Source organism: Aythya fuligula, chromosome 1, assembly GCF_009819795.1.
Source record: "Aythya fuligula isolate bAytFul2 chromosome 1, bAytFul2.pri, whole genome shotgun sequence".
Lineage (NCBI taxonomy): Eukaryota > Metazoa > Chordata > Aves > Anseriformes > Anatidae > Aythya > Aythya fuligula.
This window is the reverse complement of record NC_045559.1, coordinates 129073740-129091507: the sequence shown is the minus strand read 5'-3', so window position 1 is coordinate 129091507 and position 17768 is coordinate 129073740. Positions and strand designations below refer to the sequence as shown.

General features: G+C 38.4%; 1 long non-coding RNA gene across 2 annotated transcripts in view; it reads right to left on the bottom strand.

Moving 5' to 3' along the window:
• LOC116499801 overlaps positions 1-16452 on the bottom strand; it is a 54183-nt gene extending 37731 nt beyond the window's left edge. Inside the window, exon 1 of one of the 2 annotated variants that reach the window (XR_004254251.1) lies at positions 16423-16452. This is a non-coding gene — a long non-coding RNA (uncharacterized LOC116499801). Of the gene's footprint in view, positions 1-6668; positions 6708-16422 lie in introns of those variants that run through there. The other variant, XR_004254250.1, reaches the window with a different exon arrangement.
• Between the last annotated feature and the right edge of the window lie 1316 nt (positions 16453-17768).

Below are 17768 nucleotides of genomic sequence, written 5' to 3'. Positions count from 1 at the left end.
CCAGCCCCACTACACAATCTTCTATTTTCAATTCACGTATGGACTGGGGACACAGGTTGCCAATACCATGGAAAATTTTAACCTAACCTTAAATGTTTAGAAAGAAGAGAAGATCACAGAATAAATGTCATAAATAAATCAAAACCCACTACAAAGCAGAACATGTAATTTGAAATAGAAATCAAAGATAGGCCAAATGACAGGTACTCTGAGAAATTATGTATAAGTGAATTACCAGTTATAGTGGTAATTATAGCCATTATAGAAAGATATGGAGGAAAAGAAGAAAAAAAAAAAAAAAAAAAAAAAAAAACAGAAAACAGAAAACAAAAACAAAAACAACAACAACAAAAAACAACTAACAGATATCTAGGTCAATAAGGCAGAGATCTGCTTTAGAATAACACAAAGTATAGCAGTATTCATAAAGGTATTGAAAGATTTCCAGGGCCATGTTGTAGCAGGTACCTTTACACAAGCATTGAAAACATGAAGAAAACTGCTACTTGTGTGTATGGTGAGGACAGTGATGGGTGGGGATGTTTATGTCCCAGGAGGGCTAGCCTGAGCCCTTCACATTACATTCTACACACAGTGTTACACTTGCGGATGAAATAAGTGTTTGAGCACTGCCCAGAAACCTGTCTGTCTGGCAGTGCAATGCAATGAAGAGGTGTGCAAGCTAGCTCTAGCTACAGAAGCAACCAACTCTTCTATCAACACATGAGCAGCTTGGATATGTATTGTTCCTTTAAATCTGCTCAGAGATTAAGATGAATATTAGAAATTTCTAGTTCAGAAAAAAAAAATAATAAAAGTTATCCTGCATTCCCTTCTTCTGTATATGAACCCTCTTTGGTTCATGATGTATATTGCCCAATTTTAAAACAGCTCAGGTCAATGTGAAGGAGACACCAACATGGAAGTGGGGTCACCGACAAGAGGAAAGGTCTTTGTAGGAGATGGAAAGAAGCAAACACAATAAGGCTTTTGCATAAAATTTTCCAAACTCAGAGCTAATTTTGCCTAAGTGGAACTTACTGCTGAGGAAAGTAGCTTTGAAAAAACTCAGAATGTGTCTGTTTTTTCAACTGTTCACTCTTTGCACTCCAGTGAGAGGCTTTTATTAATTAACCAGAGGGGAAAAAAAATGTGGTATTTCAATATATCATATAAATGAAGAAGTTCTGGTCCAAGTCCAAGAGTTCAAGAAGAATGGAATGTGCAATCTCACTTACTACTATGAATATATATTTCTCCCTTTATTCTTGCTTATTGTTTCAGCTCCAATAAGGCCAACCCTAGCTGAATACTAGCCAACTTGCTGTATTGGGACCCCAAGGATGGACACAGGTTTCATCTTCTCTTGGTTCACTGGTCTTTGTCCCATTCTTGGCATGTCTGACACCTTTCTAATATGAAATATGGATGTCTGTTATCTCCTCTCAGAAATGGAGCTAAATGGCCTCTAGGCTGTCCTAAGCTTCCAGACACCACAATGATTTAAACACTGAATTCCTTAAATCTAGCCTGCAGCATGTTGGATTTACATGTTACTATTTAGTGACATGGGACAGATGAAAGTTAACAGATGCCCAAGATGTCTATGGGTTTCTAAATACAATTATCCTCTACTTCAGTTAGCACAGGAAGGATACAGTGCTAGACAAAATAATAAACACACATGCTTCTGTTTCCTTCTCCCAGTTTTTTTCCGGATATGTCAGAATCTTTTTGTCTTCTCTATCTCAACTATGTATGATTTGGGGTGGTAGTTGTTCTTTGGATCCTCTCTGTCTGCCCCTCACCCCTCCCTTATGCAGCTATTCTTCTTCTTCCTTGGCTAATCCTACCTTGAGAGGAGCGTTACTTTCTCTCCTGCACAAACTCCTCAGGTTTGAAATCATGTTCAGTTCAAGGGCTGCAAAATTATATCTAAATCCTTTGCTCTGCCTCAGGGAAAAACTCAACTGCTCTAATCTCGAGCTTCCTAAAAAGAAGTCAGAGAAAACTTAATGTGGCAGATTTTGGTTATTGCATTGCTCCCATTTACTTACATTTGAATGAAATTTCCTCAGGTTAATGACTTTCCATCATTAATGCTGTCATCAGCCCATTGAATTTCAGCCAAATAAGGCAGTAGAAAGACAGTAGTGAGGGTACCCACTGGACTGGTTTCAAACTGGAGTTTGAAATCTAACATAAGGCTCCTAATTTAAATACAGTTTATAAGCTCTGCATCAACCCTCTCCTCTAGACTGTCATAGTTACTCATCATATGAAATTGATTTTGTGCTTTGTAGAAGACCCATCTTTACCACAGCAACCCACAGCAACAAAACAAAAAGTTCATTGTTATACATGCCTATTGCCAAGCTTACACTTACAGAGACATGTTGCAGTCTAATTCAACCTGTGGGTGCCACACTCCAGTGCTGATCAGGGATGATACTGAGCTCACCAGCCCCGTATGTGGTGGAATGACTCAGCCCAGGCCAAATACTTAGCTAATGGTAAGTACAGTTTGGGTTTGTTTGATCTTTGATAAAAAGTTTCAGATCATTTTTCAATCGCATGATGACAACAAGGCCATTCTAAGCAAAACCAGGTACTTTTTGAAATATGAGATTCTGCAAATCTTGAAAGCAGATTAATTGCTTTTGCTTTAAGAGAGGAAGAATACAGCTACAGTAAGCTAGTTATTGCTGGGAGGGAGAGGTCAAAGGGGTAAAAGAGATAAAGCACTCTCTTTTAATGATATTTTCCTGCGAAGGCAACAGTGCATTTTTACATTGTGGTTCCAATATAACAGCAAGGAAGGACAGACTCTAGTGTACTACTGACTTTAAAAGGATGCAACACCATTAAGTGAATTACTCTGTTTTAGTGGTGATGGCATTTATAATTTTGGTTTTATAAAATTATGGAAGTTACTCCAATGATTAATATGATTGCAAAATTTTGTGCAGAAATCATCAAATGAAATATTGCAAAAACCTCAGTACAGAAGGCCTAGGTCTGCCTTTGACAGCCAAATAATTGGGACAGTTTTCAAATAGGTATGTTGATAGCCTTGTAAAAAATCAGTGTAGGGTCTGATGGATGTTTGTCATTTTACCCATTACAAATTATCTTACTGCAACACCTTGAGACCCCAGCAGAGATCAGAGACACACTGTAAAAAACAATCTGCTGAAATGACAGAAAAAAAAAAAAAATATATATATATATATATATATATATATATATATATATATATATAACCCCAAAACATGCAGTTCAAATACAAAGACAAAGATTGCACAGGAAAAGGGGAGTCACTGAGTGATGTGTGGTGACAGATTCCAGTTGTACTTCTCTTCTGGCAAGTTATTTTCCCTCATTTCTGCTAAACTGAAAAATCATTTTTGTGATGTTTCTTATTTTCCCGTAAATATTCTTACAAGGTTTGTTTTTACAGGCCTTGCTAATCGTGCCTTTTCAACAGTCATGAAAAAGAAATTATTATTACTCTTACTGATATTTCTGGGATGTGCACATTTTTCTTCTGTCTTTCATACTATGAAGAAAACCCCATAGAACAAAAGAAACTGAAATATCTTGGGGGGAGGGGGGAGGGAGAGAGAGAAACAAGGGGAGAGTTTTGCAAATGCAAATGTTTTAAGAATCATGTTTTAAAATAATAAGGAAAAATGGTTTTTAAAAAGTTCACTTTTACTTAAGAACTGTATAAAAGTAGATAAATATAGCAGAATGATGCATATTTTAGAGATATGTGAATAACAAAATTAAGAAAATAAACCTATTTGTAAAGAATAAATAACTGATGCTAGTCTCTTTTACTTTTTAGGTTAATTTGAAATTATATTTGAAATTCATTTTAAAAACAAACAAACAAAACAAAACAAAACAAACAAACAAACAAAAACCACACAACAGAAACAGAAAGAATATTCTAGATATTCTAACCATCTCCTCATTGTAGTATAAGGCTTCCTGCAGGGCATGAGAATAAGGACATAAGAATTCATTTTTCTGTGAAAAAGAAAAGTGGTGATGTAAACCTACTTTTGAGTAGTAACCAAACCTATCATTTCCATGTTCATTTGTGCATATGTGGAGGAAACATTTCATGTCATACATATCACATCAGTTAAAAATCTTAAATGAATTAAAAATAAAAATAAAATCTTCACTCTTTCAACTATAATACACAAACTGTTAAGTGCATACTGGAAACACATCTTGTTTGGTTGTTCGCTTCAGCAGAAGTGGTGGAGATAAGAAAAGTAGAGTAGAAAGATGAAAGGCATCCACACTAACCTCCCAAGGTCTCCTCTACTGCTCTCATTAACTGCTCTGTTAAACTGGCTAAAAAATGTTTTAGGAGCTTAATGGAAATGTTTTTAGGTAATTGTTCTTCTCTAAACTTCCTCTTACTTGAAGTCTAAATAATTTGGAGTGAGAGGAGATCAGAGGCAAGTCATAGGTTAGGGATTATGAGATTACAGGGTGTCCGCAGGAGGGTGTAATCCTCGACAAGGCTCTGCAGGGAAGTTCTCTCTCGCTGCTCTGTGTGACCACACTGAATCCTTTGGGGCTCTCTTCCCCCCGACTGAGCTCAGGCATTTCTGAAGGTCCCACGAGATGGCAAGGCCCCGGCACCATGCGCCCCTTTGACTAACAGACAAATCACAGAAATGCACAAACTACAGGGGAAACTCAATGTAAACAAAAGCAGGAAGTGCTGCCTTTGTGCGTGTGCACACCAGCTATGCCTGCAATGTCAGATTAATCAATGTACTTTTGGACATGGCAAAGTCTCATTATCTATTTCTATTACCTACTCCTATTCGGCGCAGCAGTTAAAAACTGTCTGCTTAGCTTTACTTTGCACACAGCTGCTTGACTGATTAAAGTCATAAAATTTACCAATCACAGACCATTAGCAATAAAGCAAAATTGGTGAGTCATAGTTCAAAATACCAAGCTTTCAAACTCAAATATGGAACATGAAAAACAGGGTGTGGAAAGACGACTTTATTATTACAGGCTCTGTCCTTTGCCTCTGCTCCGGCTATTTTCCCCTCAGCTCAGCAACAGAGCACTGACTGAAACAGATCCTAAGAAAGCCCCTCCCTTTCAAGAGGCCTCCAAGCAGGGAAAGGGACAGGGCTGAGACATAATCAAGGTGACTGTGGTGACACAGGGAGGTTCAGGAAGAAACCCAGCTGCTCACCTGACCTCCAGCCCAGTCAGGGTATCTCTGGAGCAAAGATCCCTGAGGAAGCTTTAAACAAGCTGGTCTGGGTGCAGAATCAGCCAGACCACGGAAATGTAGAGTTCTCTGAGATGTTTACCGCTCTATGTCTTCAAATGAAATTAAAAATTGTTTGTAACTCTGAAGCAGAAGATTAAGGTCCTTGGCAACATAGACTGGGAACAAGCTATGATGTGTCCCATCTTGACTGCTAACAGCACTATGTATTATCTTGGATCGTGCAATACAGCAGGACCAGATGGGATGTGTCACCATAAGTGTATAGCAAAAAGCAAACAAAAGAGATTGGAAAGGGGGGAAAAAATATGCAGGATCTGACCCACGTCCATGGTTCTGCTTTCCTGCAAAACCATCAGATGTTGAAATATAAAAGAGAAAAAAAAAAAAAAAAAAAAGGAAAAAAAAGAGAGAGAGAGAGGGAGAAGAGAGAGAAAATTACATCTTTACTGGTAGAAAGAGTCAGAGGTCAGGCAACCTCCAGCTGACTCCAAGGCTATCTCCTTGACATTTTAGCTACATAGATGTATCAAAATCATCTAGGCCTCAGAGTGCATATTCCTTTCAGTGATGGCTTGTGTCTGGAGAGAGGACGCTACCCAAGAGTCTAGTTTTATCATTAGTATTATCTCTTTACTGCTCGTGCATGAGAAATGAAAATATTTTGCTCCTGTTCTAATTTTGTTTACCCTGAGGTCTCACTATGCAGAATGCACTGCTGTTCCTGTCCAGCACTGATGGACTCCTTACCTACATCTTGCAGAGGGTCAGATCCTCCAGAATTTCTTTAGGAAACAAAACAAATTGCCTGCTGTTCTTCTCTTACTTTTTAGTCACTCACTTCCTCTTCAGATCCCTATTTTTACTCCTCTGTTGTTGACTCACTTCTGCTTGTGCCCTGTCTTCATAAAACTGTTACCCTGTCATGCCTGTATCTCCTAATACTCCATCAGCAACTAACAGAATTTTGCAAGATTCATTCAAACTGCAATAAAAACAACCGTAGTTATCATGCAGGAGTTTAGGGACATTCTTGCATCAGGGCCAATCTTTACAGGAAAATAGGAGAGAATGGTCCTAAACTTTTTTCCAGGAATAATTCAATACAGTTACTTTATTTTTTCTCTCTACTTCCACATTGTGTTTAGCTTTCTTGTTCAGATGAACCATATAAAAGTAAACACATCCTCAGAAGATTAATTAAATCAACACACTGAATTAAATTTACATATCCAGATATGGTTATTGTTGTTGTTTTAAGATTGTGGAAAGTTTTCCAACAACTTCTGCTGGCTTCTATTACATGCAACAGTAGATATCGAAGTGCAGGTGGACTACAAATTCTTCAAGACAGGAATAACCTCCTTTTCTGTGACTAATATAAACTGACCTGATCCCCAGTCTTCATTTGGCTCCTGTTCCAAAAGAGGCCCTATGAGTAAAGAGAGGCATAGACACAGTCATAGGCTTAGTAACTTAGTCAGAAAATCCCTCAAAGTAAAGAAAGTCTTGCAAAAATTAAGTATGAAACACTACATATGATATCTTGTTTCTGTTTTATTTTTAAAGACTAGAAGCAGAATGTGTATGTTTGTAAATGAATCTAATTAATCTGTTATGTCTTGTGTATGTCAGAAAACAGCATTTGCAAATGATTAGAAATTAATAACCTAAAGGACAGGACAGTAATTGGTCCTTTTTCTAAGAGACTGAAGCTTTTTTCTAAACATATCATAAAGTTGCCTGCTTGGATCATCTTGGATCTATGCCCTTGCTGTATTCTAGAGCACACCTATCTGATTGTACTCACTATCTTGCTCTTATTTTTCTCTTGTTGGAAAAAAACCAACTCCTTATGTGTACTCAGATTTGTACTGATGGAGTACTTGCCTATGCTTTTGCATGATTGAAAGTTTCATCCTTAAAATTGAGTTGTAAATGAAGAGGGATAGTCATGGACTTCATCCATCACTAAAATAAAACCCTTTTTAAAATACAGTCTTCAATATCAGAAACAAAAGAGCACTTTGAAATGAAAATGAAAAACATACTCAACTGAGTTAGAGAAGGGTAATGAGATAGGTAGGGGGAGTAGAAGAAAAAATCTTATCACCTCTTCCTTTTCCTCAGATAAGAGCAATTTGGGATGTTCTAACACCACGGGTATAGTTATACTTTTAAAGATAATACCACAACAAAGTATGAATAGGCAAAAAATATCAGCTGTCTATAGCCTCAAGATAAATTAGTTCAAATAAAAAAGCAGGACTAAGAAGCCAGGATTGTATTGTAACAAAGAACTTCCTGAGAAACTTGTTTGTTCTGTTATGAACCTCTGCCTTTGCACTGATTCATAAGATCTGTTAGTACAAATATTTTATGGCAATAATACATACAATGTAATCGGTCAATTGACTTTTGGTAGTATTTCTGCAATCAAATATATCCGTCTATAAAAAGGCAGGCACCAGGCCTCGTCAGTGCAGGGAAACAGGCACTTCCAAAAGATATTCACCATGAACAAAGATGTTCTGCAGAAGCAGTACGAATCACCTCAGAGAGGCCCTCAATGGTTAAATGCAAAGAGAGATGAATCCAGCCTTTGTGGTTTACTGTAGTATAAAACCTCAAGGGAACCTCTCCAAAGATGGGAATAGTGTAGGAGAACTCAACCTTTGACAATAAATAAAAAAATATATAATTGCTGAGTTTATTTTTTTAAAGGCTATTTACCACTAGAAGTTTGATCCTACACCACCACAGGAGACTAGATCCTTCGACTAGTAGCAAAATAGGGGAGAAATTGTGCAGCTGGAAGACAGCTGGAAGGAACTGGAAACAAGGGTGTACCAAAGCAAGTTAATGTCGTTGCAGGGGTATGAGGCCATAGGTCTGAAGTCCCCAGAGACCTTGTCTGACCATCAGTCAAACAAGTACGGGATGGGCACTTTTTGATTCACCTACACCCTGCTGCCTTAGAGAAAGGCAAATATTTCATTCAGGAGATTTTCATCAGTCTGTTGCTAGCTTCAATTTTCACCTACAAACCAGGGAAAGTGAAGCATCCAAAGCTTTCTCAGCCATGGACTTTCAGTTAAGAACAGGTACCTCCCACAATTCCCAGTGAAATTAGGCAGAGATATCACTTAATATTGCCACTTTTTAAAGTAAATTCCAGGCAAGAGATCTTAATTAAGACACCTTACTATACAACACAAGGAAGCACAGCCATGGGACATCTTTAATAAACTATGTAAAACTGATTGCCTAATTGTAGCCCTCAAAAGAACTGATTCACCTTACTGAATTACAGAGTGTTTTCAGTGATGGGCTTCTAATGGATGCTTTTCTAAGATCTCTGCTTTTGTTGAAGCTTTACCAAGTTAGTCATCCTCCTTGACCTGATCAAAAAAAAAAAAAAAAAATTAAAAAAAAAAATCGGACGGTCTCATTTTAAAATCTTTTAAGTTTTCTTCTTCTGCAGCCATAATCAATATCATTTCTTTTCAGCCAGGTTGACGATGAGTACACAAAGCAAAGCTGTTCCAGCCTTCTCATGGGCCAGGTAGGAAACTTGGGTCTCATCTCCATGGGTTTTTCAAAGCCAGTGTTAGGTCCTGCCATTCAACCTAACATTTTCTTCCTTTAGGGCCTTTCTGAAATGTCTCCACAAAATACCTCTTTTAAAACTGCTTTTCAAAACAAAAAATGCAATAAATAAATAAATAAATAGATCAAACAAAGAAAACCAAACAAAATAAAAGGACTGCTCAGAACTTAACATAAGCTATCTTTTCACATTTTTGTTGGGACCAGCCGTATGCTCAGAAGTGGATTCCTACATTTCTCTGATGCGTCGACCCCACTTCCTCTTGGGCAATGGCTCCTCTGAGGAAAAATCCATCCTTAGGCTATTTTCAGATAAAATTTGCTGACTTCTCCAAATCCAGTCCCTGAGGAAATCGTGGATGGTTGAGAGAAAAGGCACAGACAGAGATGAGCCCAAATTGTTTAAAATGTCAGTTAAACCCAAACATGTAATCACCTTTTCTTTGCATCTCAGTTTTTATGGATTTATAATCCCATGTTTTTGAGAGTCAAAATCCTGCTGCCAACGCAATTTACTAGCACTCCTGCAAGGCTCACCAATAGCACAGCCATTCCTGGGGAAGTGGTAGGGCAAATGTCTGAAAAAGGATGGATTTAGTCTGTTCTCCATGGCATGCTGTAATTGATCCTTCCCTGTATCCCGCTCCCCTTTCTTTCTCTTGGCCACTGAGCTGGCAATTACTGCAGACTAAAGCTGTGTATTCAGTGTACTTGGAAAGAGAAAAATGAGCTTGTCCATGTCAGAGGGGAGGAAAGAATATAAATTGAGTCATATCAGCCACACAAAGGAAGGAGGAAAAAAAAAAAAGCAACACAAAAACACAGAAATGAACAACAGTCCAGCCACCCCCCAAACTAATGGCTGAGTAGGCTTTAAGCTGCCCCAGTGAGACTCCATGTTTTATCAATAAATTGCATTATCTCTGCCTTGATTATTTCTACTACAGAAGGTATCTGCAAAGTTATCAAGACCCTTGTGGCTTAATAAGATCCCGAAGAGATAGAGTTGATAATTGTTTCCTGACAGCTTTATGTCCGCAACTGATGCGTCTTTTAAGGTTTTGGTGTTCTTGCAGGCAAGTCTAAAGAGGAACATATGTTGTGTCTTATCATGTGTGGATTGTAGGATGGTGCGGGGGAGAGCTGGAGGGGGAGGTGGCATTGATTTGGAGCAAGGAAACCCCTTCTTGTCAGTCAGCCTTGAGAGCTGCTTAGTGCCTTGTTAAATACGCTGATAAATGCATATCTCAGTGAAGCTCCAGGAGGACTACTTTATGTCAGGAGATTTTATTTTGCAGATTGCCCTCTAGACAAGAGAAATCTGATTTCTGAACCTACACAAAAGGCTCGCTGTGCTTTGTGGGTGTATTGATCTGGCAGCACCACAGCAGCTGTGAGCTCGCATGTCTGTGCTGCCGGCATAATCAGAAACATGCTACATGCAGGATGCAGCAAGCTTCGAGAGCTTAACAAGCCAGATAGGGGGCCTGTCAATTCCTTTCAGGGCACACAGCAGGGTAAAGAAGCAGCATATATGGGGAACTATCAAAGCTATTGCAACAAAAAAGGGATGGGGAAATGACAAAAGAAAATTAAAAACCACAAGAAAATCATTGAAATATACAAAGTGTCAGCTTATTCACCTATCATATGGATATGGTAGCTTTGCATTACTCACACAAATACAATGTGCAATAGAATTACATTCTGAAAACCAAAAACCTCATTTCAAAATAAGTCTGGGCGATATTCTAGTCTGTTTTCCTTTCTCATATTTTCCAGCCATCATGAAGCCCTCCTGTGTCGAGCAAAGCTTTTTATGGTAGGAAAGAATCTGCTTTGCTTGTCTTAATGTTTTTCAAGCACCTTTCATCATCATAGAACATCATATTTTTGGCTTGTGGATATGTTTATATATTATTTTTATCCTGCTTTCAGTACATATACATTTTCTCAAAATGGCTTTCTGCTAAATGTATGGACTGACTTTCATAGTTCCCATTTTGCTACAATACTTATACCTGACATTCTCTGAAATGATGGTTTTTGTTCAGGCAGTAGCACAGTGAATAAAAGAAAGGTGATACTGGTAGTTTATAGCATATGGACTTGGCTTTGAGGTTAGTAAGTAAGTCATTAACATATGGTTTATTCTTGCAAATGCTCACACACAGAGCGCCTTCAGGCGTGCGAGGAAGCACAATGAACTGGGGGCACTTCCTCTGCATGACTCTGCAGAACGCCTCTCAGTTTTCCTTTTTCCACTGACACACTGTGGAGAGAGCAGTTGAAAACCTGTGTGTTCTGGTCACAGCTAATGTTACTGCAGTGATGAAATGCGTGCTTTTGTTTGTTCTTTATGCTTATGATTTGTGGATGATGTAAAAAGTATAGTAATCTTAGTTCAGCTTTCTCGTTCAGTGTGTGAGCTTTCTGTGTGATCCCTTAGGCATGCTTTGTTCCCAGGTAGCTACCCTCACTACACATTCATACTGCTCAAAATCAATCAGGCTTTTAAAGCAGCTATCGCCTTTCTTTGTGTAGTTAAATGTAGAAACTCCTTTCATAATTTTAAATAAATGAAAAGGTATGATCAGAGGAGAATTAAATTAAAACTGAGAGTGGGAACAAGTGGTTCTGACCACAGTGGTAGTATCTGGAAACCAACAATTATCTATCTTGGTAACTGTGTAGAAAATAGAAACTGGTAGGTATAGAAAATACCTACCAGTGAAAATGCACAGTAATGCATCACTCTCCTCTGATGGCTGGGTCATGGAAAGCATCTATTAACAGACATTCTGGATCTTATTCATCCAAGAACACCAAGGTGAATTAGACCTAACTATGTACCAAAAAGACATCATTCCTCTGTCTTTGCATTGATAATTAACACCAGCAATTTAGAAAGATAGATGTATTCATCACAGAGGTACATAAACCACTCACATATTCATGGAATAGCCTGTCTTCCCTCTAAGCTGTAGATATGAGTCATTTTAAAATTTCTTTGTAGGCCTTAAGTGTCAAAATTGTGGCTGTCAGCTACGAAGCACTTTTGAGCTAACAAACAGGGCCTTGTCCAGTAAGCTACAGAGGTCACAAAGCTAAGTCACTAAACCTTTCTGTTCTTTAGTTATTAAGCTGTAAAACATGGACACTATTAAGGACTCATTTTTTAATGGGTAGGGCATGGGTAAGGCAGAGGGCTTCACAACTCCAAGACCTCTTGCTCAGGAGACAACATATTTAGAACTCACAGCCCTGTACACACCGCGTGCACCTCTCACCTTTGGAAACTAGATACTAGGATATTACTTCCCCTAATCAAGAGCTAGAGGAGAGTAGCAAAGCCAAAGAACTTCATGCCTTTGGTATCAGAGAACTCAAACTAAGGCAGGTTGGGCTTTCCTCCAAAGAGGAAACCATATATCTCCATAGACTCAGTATGGAGGTCAGGCACTTGCTTCAGGAGGACTGCTTCACGAGATAGCAGAAATCCAGGTGTTCTGGATCACATTCCAAATTCTGCTTTACTTCTGCAACTGGAAAAGCAGCACTGACTACAGAAGAAAAACCTTTATTGTTTTACGTGTTCTCACACATGCCCATACTGCATCTAGATCTTGGTCAGAGACACAACCTCTCATATTACAAAAGGACGTGAAACACTCACCACTTCAGCCAGGCATGGTTGGGTTGGTGATGGACAAATAAACTGTACCGCGGTCTGTCCTCTCTCATGAGATTGGAGTACAAGTAGCACTAAGCAGAGCTAATGGAGGGTTGTCTCAACCCCTCTCATTTCTTCCACATCCCTCTGACAGGCCTGAGCCAATGTAGTTGCCATAGTTGCCTACTTACTTGATATGTTGTTTCACCTGCCTCTTCAATTTCTCTCTCTCCCTTTAATCTCTCACTATATGTTGAAACTGCTAGATCATTGAGAGAAGAGTTGATACTTGTTTATAACATCTAGTACTTTGAGGTGTTAAATATCATCCGTAGGCACTTTCAAGAAGCAAGCAAGTAATGCTATGCCTTTTGAGCAACTGCTGTGGCAGCATCAATAAATATTTCCCCTGCTTTACAAAATGATGGTTACAAAGCAAACGCAATTCACTCCACCATGTGAATGGTAGTAAATCAAAGTAAGAAGTGATATTTTGGGCTATCTGGTTCCTCTGCAGACCTTGTGTCAGCTTTTATCTGTTTGTTATTATCTACGCTTCTTTTGTTCAGGTCTCAGCATCTGCTATGTCCCCACACAAGCACTCATTAAGCTCTTCCTCCCACAATATTTTAAGTAAAGACTTGTCTCCCAGAGCTTTCTCAAGGTTGTAGCTCAGATAAATGCAAAATATCAGAAAAAGCTCAAAACGGTGCTCTCATCTGAACTCTGACAGTTTTTATCAAGGTCTTCCAGGTCAGTAAAATTCAATGCTTCTTTTTCTTTGCCAAATTTAGGAGCTGGTCACAATTCCTTATAAGCAATTACTACTCATCAGCTAGGTCATATCTTTGAGGTAGTAGCAGTTGATATGAATGGAATTAATCAAAGTTATGCCCCTTGGGCCTTATCCCTAAAATCTTCAGTGAGAACTTGACAGACCCATTAGTTAACAGTGAAGTCATGGCTTCTTAATATAATTCTAGCTTATTAATTAATGAACCATGTAAATCACATTCAATATAGTGATGAGGTAGCCTCAAATCAAATTGGTATGGAGGTCAAGGAAGGAAGGTGAATAAGCTCAAGCGTTTTGTTGCCTTTGGCTGGATATGCTTTCTCTTCTTCTCTTCTTTGACTGGACTCGTTCACACAGAGAGCACTGGCCAACTGACTGGGACATCTCTGTCTGCACATAAATTGATGAATTTCTCCTGACCTCAGAGAGAAGCTTAGAACATCCCCTGGAGCAACCTGAAGAAGTAGTGTTATCAGAAACCACACTTTTCTTCTCTCCAAACATTCATTGTATGCCTGGCCACCTGGGCTTGGAGAGGATCTGACAAATAGGTATTCTCCTAATGGTTATTGCTCAGCCTAGGGCTGGCAATCTGAAAAGCTGTGGAGTTGGATAGATTCTGCTCTTCACCCATACAAAACAAAAAGGCAATAAGCACATCCATATCAAAGGAGAATAGCATCCTCACATATTGCAGAAGAATCAAATCCAGCAGATCTACCAGAGGATGGCACAAAGTGAGCAACAGGCCCCCTCCCCCTGGATAACAGACAGAAACTAAAAGCCACAGAAGATAAAAGATAAATTAAGAAGCACAGATTGTGAATTATCGGGCAAATTACAACAACTGGTAGAGTTGTCACAAGCCCAGCACAAGAAACTACATGGAGCTCTGAAGTGGTAAGCTGGTGGAGGGGAGCTCCGAGGAGAGGCTGTCCTCCACCCCAGAGCTGCACTCAAGGGGAAGACAACATCACTGCAAAGGGGGCTGACAGCTCCCAAAAGGTCTCCTGCCTAAGAGGCTGCCTGCATCCTGCATCTCAACTTCTGGTAAGTAAGAATAGACTGTGAAGTCAAAATGGGGACATTGCAGGAGCATATGAAGTGAGAGCACCTTCACCAGTCTTACGTAAAGGTAAGCCATAGTGGAAAGAAGCAGGCATGGAGACAGTTGTGGTGTTATTTGTTTTCCTTGAGTGCATCAGCTAACAAACATTTTCCTGGAGTCTGGCTCTTACTCTTACAGTTTTGCTTGGGCACCTTCAGAGGACAAAAATGTAGGTGCTGAGTGTGACTCACACCTGCCGACATGATCTCAGTCAGTATCAGGAAATTGCAGTGCAGGCCAAGAAAGGGAAGATCGCGTCACCTCATCCCTTGGGAATGATGTCCCTGGGAATGTCATAAAGCCCAGGGAGCTCAGAGCATATCTGAGCTGTCATTAGCTAGGATAGCCTCTGTGTAACGCAATCTTGACTCTTTAATCTCAAGCTATTCACAGGACTATTTCACTAGCATTTTCTTTTTTTTTTTTTTTTTTTTTTTAATTTCATCTTTATTTTTTGGAGGGAAGAGAGCAGAGGTAATTGAATAACAAGACTGGCAGCAAAAACACAAAGTTCTTTAACTGTCTTTGCCAACCTCTTTTGTGACTGACAGCATGTCATGTCACCTTTTTGTCTCAGTTCTCTACTAGTATATGAGGATTACAATAGTCCAAGTGGTTTTGAGAGACTAAATTCAGTAATGTCCCAAGCCAAAGCCCATTGAAGTCAATGGAAAAGCTCTCAATTACCTAGAAGGGCTTCAGGTCAGATCTTGCTTATTCAGCATTATAAGAGGCATTTGAAAACCCTTTAAATAGTGCCATATGTGTGCAAAGGTATTGCTTATTACAGGACTGTAGAACACACTTTTCAGCTGCTACAAGCACACATGAATAATACCTTTTCTCAGCCTCATTTTTAACAATCTTTGCTCCTTCTGAAAAATCATTGCAAATTATGTCAATACTAACAATTGTCTTCAACACCCTATCAGACAAAGCATTTATTCTGTTGCCTACAGACTCCTTTGAATCTGCAAGAAATGCAGATCTAGATAGGTCTGAAGGCAATGAAGTAATGCACCATAGCTGTCATTCTTTAACAGTTTATGGTCAGTCTTTGTAAACTTTCATGACAAGTTTCAGTTGATTGACAGGTACTGGGCTGGAGCCCCACAAACGGGTTTTAAAGGTCCAAGACAGACCTAATTTTCTCTAATAAGATTAGATGCCACAGCTCAAGACTGCCCTATGAATAAAAAGCCATTACTTATAATGGTCTGTCTGCTTGTTACTCTGCACGAAGACTGACAAAATTCACTGTAGCTCGAGTGAAGTCAGTAATCTGTTAGACCTGTTGAGAGCCTTTATGGTCACAAGGATCAATCTGATGTCAAGGTCAAGGTCTCTAGTCCATACAGAAAATTTGGTACAGAAGCTCTGCAACAGATTCACATGCAAGGGACAGAAAGCACCAGTGCTGGCGTTTAGTATTTTTCTGTTCAGGCAAGAGCAGGACAAAACACTGATGACGCAGTTCATGTTGAATAAAGCAAAGAGGAGAAGGGAGAAAGATGACATTTTGAAAGCACTTGGAGATGCCCAGTGTTATAACTCTGGGCTATGTGAAACTTCTTACATGAAATCATTTTCTGAGAGAAATAAATAAACAAATAAAAGTACATTTGACAATACGAAGCTCATTTAGATATAATCATGTAGTACATTTAGTTATAGACCACAACAAATACATTAAGCTAAACATTTTAGTGTTTACTATAAAAATATGTGCTGTTTCTTGAACACGCAACTTTATAGAAATCTTTACTTAATTTTTAATGGAAAATTTCAAATCTGCTTGAAAAGATTTTAAAACATCAAAAAAAAAAATACTTCCTGTTGAAATGAAATGTATAATTCAGAAGAGTTTGCTTGTCCCTCTGAATTTTCAAAATGATAAACAAATTAGAAAACAAAACACAAAACACCTTCCACACAGTTCTAATAAAATAATTTCTTACCACGGTTGTGCCTGAGGGTTTGGACTCTCCAGCAGTTACAGAGTATAAAAAGAGAGAAAGTGGGAAAGATAAGGTTGAAGGGGAACTCTAACCCAATAACACAGACATTTTGCAGGCAGTAAATGCTGAAGTATTATCATAGTAATTGACATCACAAATGCTCCAAGCTAAATATATTGATTGTCAAGGTCAGCATTTTAGGCAGCAACAGCAGACATCCTCATCCATTAGCCCTGAAATATTGATTTCAGTCAGGAAAATAAAAGCCAGGAAAAGGAAAATACTTGAGCAATAAAATGATCTTTCTCTATCTTTGTTTTCCAGACATGGGAACAGACACCCTGTTCAGAGCATGTCAGCATTTATAGAATTGCTGAAGACTCGCATGAATTTCCCATTCCTCAGCCTATTCAACATGCACTTGTATTTGAAATGGCTAAAAAATAAAATAAAATAAAATAAAATAAAATAAAATAAAATAAAATAAAATAAAATAAAATAAAATAAAATAAAATAAAATAAAATAAAATAAAATAAATAATAAAATACCACTCAAAATGCAGAATCCAGAAAATAGACAAGGGCATAGCTTTGGCTTTATCTTGCTTGACAGAGGAGGGTGTATCTCAAAACCACAAGTTCTTTTGCTAATATTATCATAGAAGTTACAAAGAAAATGCCTTATAAATGAAACCTGGTAAGTGCCAAACGCTTAATTATATAGCAAATACCAACCATTAAGAAAGTGTCCCAAGGCTAGAAACATTCTTTAAAACTGCTTTCTCAGCAATTGTTTCCTCAGCTGTTTAAACTGTATTACTTAAAATGAAAAACAGCATGAACTAGTTTTAGAAATCTGGACAGAAGTGGAAAAAAAAATCCCAAACACTTAAACAACTCATAGCATGCACTTTTCAAAGGCAAATAATTGTCCATGTGTTCTTTGACTATGTGTGTGACTAAATGTTGTTCAACACTACCTCATATCATTTGGTGAAACCCTGTTGTAAAAAGGTACCTTATGAAGCTGACTATTGTTATTTTTTAAATTTGTATCTGTAAGGCAAAGGTAAACACAATTCTCAGAACAGCAGACACTCCAGGGCTATGATCATTTTTTTTATTTAATAAACATTCTTTTTCCCTGCTAGAAATAATTGTCTTTGTGCTTTTTTTCTGTCACACAGCAAATTTTCATGAGGAATGTAGCAAAGCAATCAGTGCATGCATATGGATGTAGTGGCCAAAGGCAGGCAGACAAATTACACTAAGTGCATCTGAAGAAGCAGCTGCCATCTATAAGAATGAAACCATGCAGCAAGAGCTGCAGTGGCCACAATTACAGT